The following is a 5434-nucleotide window of genomic DNA, read 5'->3' as shown; positions in this document are numbered from 1 at the left end:
AGGTATTTATCTAACTGATTCTTAAAGCTTCGAACTGAACTACATTGCACTACCTGTGCAGGAAGTTTATTCCATTCATTAACTACACGGTTGGCAAAGTTGTTTCTACCTACTTCCAAATTGAATCTATTTCCGGACAGTTTGAGACCATTATTTCTTGTCTGATTCTCATTTAGTGTGAAAATTTGGTCTCTTTTGATGTTGTCAATTCCCTTTAAAATCTTAAAGACCTGTATCAAGTCACCTCTGAGTCTACGCTTTTTTAGGGAAAACAGATTTATATGTTTTAGTCGATTTTCGTATGATATATTTTTGATATTTGGAATCAGTTTTGTGGCACGCCGTTGTACTTTTTCCAGTCTGTCAATGTCTTTAATGAGATTCGGTGACCATACGGAAACAGCATATTCCAAATGTGGACGAACTAACGATTTATATAGCTTGTTAATGAGTGATGGACTTTTGAAATCAAAAGATCGCGCAATCAGTTCTAGAATCTTATTTGCTTTCTCAGAGGCTGAAATACACTGCTTGGATGATTTGAGGTCGTTACTGATAATTACGCCGAGATCTTTTTCACTATCCACTTTTGTTAAGGAATTTCCAAATAACTTGTAATCGTACTTACTGTTATTTTTACCTATGTGCATTACCTTGCATTTACTTGTGTTAAATTTCATTAGCCACTTTTCAGACCATTGCTGTAATTTATCTAAATCTTCTTGAATATCTAATTGGTTTGAGTGATCATTTGCCACTCCACACATTTTTGTATCATCAGCAAATTTGGACACAGTAGATTTTAGTCCATGGTCTATATCATTTATATATACTATGAATAGAAGTGGCCCAAGAACGGAACCCTGAGGAACTCCACTTGCAACACTTTTCCATCCAGAAGTTTTTCCATTTAAAACAACTCTCTGTTTTCGATCATTTAACCAATTACTAGTCCAACCTAATAGGCTACCACTTATTCCATGCAAAGCTAATTTAGTAAGTAGTCTTTCGTGTGGGACGGTATCAAAAGCTTTTGCAAAGTCTAGATATATTAAATCTATATTGTTTCTTTTGTCATAATTCGAGATAACTGTGTTGTAGAATTCGAGTAAGTTAGTCACGCAAGAACGTTTCCGTCTGAATCCATGCTGGCTGGCTATCATTTATCAAATGGTTACTTTCTAAATGATGTTCGATAGCATCTCTGATGATAGTTTCCATTATTTTTCCTACGATTGAAGTCAAACTTATAGGCCTATAGTTATTTGGTTTCTTTTTGTCACCTTTTTTGAATATAGGAGTAACGTTAGCTAGCTTCCATTCTCTTGGAACATCTCCGGATATGATGGATTTCTTGAAAATATTTTCTAATGGAACAACAATCTCATTTTTCATTTCCTTTAAGATTCTGGGATGCCAACCGTCAGGCCCTTGTGTTTTATCAACTTTGAGTTTGTCTATACACCTTTTAATTTTTTCTTTTGTTATATTTACCGTAGTAAGTTTACCCTAGACTTTTCACAGGTTTCAGTTTGAAATTTACCTTGAGGTGTTTCGTTTACGAATACCGAGCTAAAATAATTGTTTAAGATATTACACATTCCTTCATTTGAATATTCAAGTTGACCGTCAGCAGATAATAGTGGACCAATGTGATTCCTAACAACCTTTTTATCTCTAATGTAACTATAGAATTCTTTGGGATTCTCTTTGGATTTATCAGCGATGTTCATTTCGTATTGTCGTTTTCTTTTCCTTATTGTCTTTTTTAAATCTCTCTGTATTGATACATAACTTTCATAGTCGTTAGATGCACCCGAGCACTTATATTTCTTATAAGCCTGTCTCTTTTTAGCAATACTTTTTTCAGTTTCTTTGTCGAGCCACTTTGGGCGAGCATGATTTTGGGGGACGTCTGTCCTTAAAAGGAATGTAAGTTTGAATCATCTTAGTGAGCGTATTTTGAAATATTTCCCACATCTGATCTACAGGTCTTTCGTTTAATTTTGCCTCTCAATCTGTAAGCTGAAGCTCCTGACGTAGTCCTATGAACTGAGCTTTACTGAAATCGGGTATTTTAGAAACACAAGTATCTATTCTAAAATTGTTTAGGAGTTTGAATCTAACTAAGTTGTGATCGCTATTTGCAACAGATTCACCGACTTCTACATCATATATGTACAGTATATGTATATATATATAAATATATATATATATATATGTATATATATATATATGTATATATATATATATATATATGCATTATATATATATACACACATATACCAAGGCTTTTTCCCCCTTACAAGGGGGTAGCCAAAAAGAAAAAGGCATAAAATCATTCCCACCCATTCCATCCCTGAATACACTCCACACCCCTCCACCCTCCCTCTTATCTTAGCACCTCCTGAATGACGGGTCATCCCTGCACCTTGTCCACTGCCCTGGGTCAGAAGCAGTGTCGCAAGACACAGCACATCCACAGCAAGGCAGCTTCATTAAATCGGCGACCCCCCTTCTCCGTCCCCCCATTGCATAAAATGAGAGGACGGGGGGAAATCCCTTCGGGCTCCGTCAAATTTTGCTCACACATACTACCTCACCCCCCATCCACCTGCCCATTCCACCTCATGCAATCACAACATCATCCATATACAACCATTCTTCATTCACCCCTGTCTTCTGTCCTCTCCCGTCCTTCCTCAACAGACATTCCCCTCTTCCCCAAGGCCCTCTTCACCCCATCCATCCACCTCATCCTAGGACGTCCCCTCATGTTCACTCCCTCCACATCTGCCTTCCACACCTCTTTTACTAGTCTTTCTTCACTCATTCTTTCCATGTGTCCAAACCATCCTAATATTCTTTCATCAACCCTATCTCCCAGCTCCTTTTTCACCCCTGTTCTCCTCCTCACCTCCTCATTTCTCACTCTATCTAGCCTAGTAACCCCCATCATACTTCTAAGACACCTCATCTCAAACACATTCAAACTCCTTCTCTCTTCTTCTCTTATGTTCCATATTTCCGCCCATTACAGTGCTGTTGGCACAATCACTCCTTCATACCGTCTCGTCCTAGCATCCATTCCCAAATGTCTATTCTTCATTACACTCTTTAATCCACCAAGGCATTTACTCGCTTCTCTCAATCTACATTCTACCTCCACTTTCACTCCACCTTTCCCTGCCACATTTGCACCCAAGTATCTAAAACTATCCACTTCCTCCAGTCGCTCTCCCTTAATGCTCACTTCCAGTCTCCTGCCACTTTCACCCCTTGTACATCTCATCACCTTACTTTTACCCACTTTTACCCACATTTATCTTTAGCTTTTCTTCTATCACATACTCTCCCAAACTCTGCCACCAACTTCCTCAATCCCTCCTCCGATCCTGCCACAAGCGCAGTGTCGTCCACAAACAACAGCTGGCTCACCTCACACTTTTCTCCATTTTCTTTAACCATCTCCAATCCCTGACCCACTACCCTTGCATTTACCTCTCGCACCACCCCATCCATGTATAAGTTGAACAGCCAGGTCGACATAACGCATCCTTGACGAAGTCCCACCTTTACCTCGAACCACTCACTCTCTCCATTTCCAATCCTGACACAAGCTCTACTACTCTCATAAAAACTCTTGACAGCTCCTAGAAGCTTTCCTCCTATCCCGTATATCTGCATAACCTCCCACAGTGCCTTCCTGTCTACCCTATCATAAGCCTTTTCCAGATCCATAAAAGCCCAAAAAGCATCCTTCCCCTTTCCTATAGCTTTCTCACATATCTGTTTTACCACAAAGATCTGATCTACACAACCTCTACCCGTCCTAAATCCACACTGTTCCTCACCAATTACTCCTTCTGTTCCTCTCCTAATCCTCTCAATCAAGATCCTCCCATAAGCCTTCCCAACTACACTCAAGAAGCTAATCCCTCTGAAACCACTACATTCACACTTGTCCCCTTTTCCCTTGTAAAGAGGAACTATACAGGCACTTCTCCAGTCCTCCGACACTCTACCCTCTCTCCAACAAACATTAAATAACCTCACCAACCAGTCCACCATCACTGTACCTCCCTTTTTCAGACATTCTGCATGGCATCCATCCAGACCAGGTGCCTTACCTGCTTTCATCATCTTTACAACTACCTTCACCTCATCCTTCCTTATTTCTCCTCCATTCTCCTCATTCATCACTCTCATTTTCTTCGCACTTCTCACTGCAGCAATCTTTCCTTCCCTATCCTCCTTTACATTTAGCAACTCCCTAAAATATTCTGCCCATCTTCCACTTACTGCCTACTCTTCCATTATCATCTCTCCATCTGCACCTTTTACCTTTTCTTCTCTACTTGATTCTCCTCCTGTTCCTCTCTTAATTTCTTTCCAAAACATCTTTTTATTACTTTCAAAATTTTCTGTCAAACTCTTACCCCATTTCACATCTGCTCTCCTCTTTGCAACCTTTACCTTTTCCTTTACTTCTCTTTTCTTTTCTTTGTACCTCTCATATGACTCCCTCGTCCTATTTTGTAACCAATCTGTGAAAGCTCGCTTCTTCTCTTCTACAACCTTCTTTGTTTCCTCATGCCACCATTCACTACCCTTTCTTCTAATTCCTCCTGTCCTTCTTGTTCCACACACCATCCTTGCACACTTTATGACTCCCTCCTTGAACCATCCCCATTCCTCCTCCACACCCAGCTCTACTCTACCCTTTACTCCCTCCTACTCCTCCTTCAGCTTCTTTCCGTACTCCTTCTCCATTTCCTTCTCATTCAAAGAGTTCACTCTAAGAAGCTCCCTACCTTTTGTCCCTTTCCTCTTCCTCCATCTATCCTCCACTTTCAACCTACCTTCCACCAAAAAATGATCTGATATTCCCCCACCCTCTCCCCTTAGCACATGTACATCCTTAACTCTTCCTATCATAATCCTATTTACCACTACATAATCCATGATGACACTTTCATACTACGACTGTCCCTCAGTTATGCTGTCCTCCAACCCCTTGTTGCTGTCCTGTACCATTTCTCTGAGTATTCCTTTTCTGTGGTGGGGGAATTCCCTGTGGTGGGGGAAAAGAATACTGCCACCAAGTATTCTCAAATTGGATCGTAAGAGGCGAGAAGAAAGGGACGGGGATTGGGAGTAGGCATCCTTCTCCTTGTAACCCCACAGGGGAAATTCCTAAAAGAAAAAAAGAAGGCATAAGAGGGGCTGGAAATCCTCGGACTAGCACCCTAAGGTTTGGGTCTTTTAATGTGCGTGGATGTGGTACAGAGGAGAGTAAAAGGGAAGAGATAGGTAGTATGTTTGTGAGAAGAAAGATGGATGTGTTGGCTTTGAGTGAAACTAAGTTGAAAGGGAAGGGTGAGTGTAAGTTTGGGAGTGTAAGTGGGAGGTTATCAGGAGTGAAGAGAGGGCG

Source organism: Oratosquilla oratoria, chromosome 2, assembly GCF_046742065.1.
Source record: "Oratosquilla oratoria isolate Oo_2021 chromosome 2, ASM4674206v1, whole genome shotgun sequence".
Taxonomy (NCBI): Eukaryota; Metazoa; Arthropoda; class Malacostraca; order Stomatopoda; family Squillidae; genus Oratosquilla; species Oratosquilla oratoria.
The sequence above is the reverse complement of the archived record's forward strand: the minus strand, read 5'-3'. Positions refer to the sequence as shown.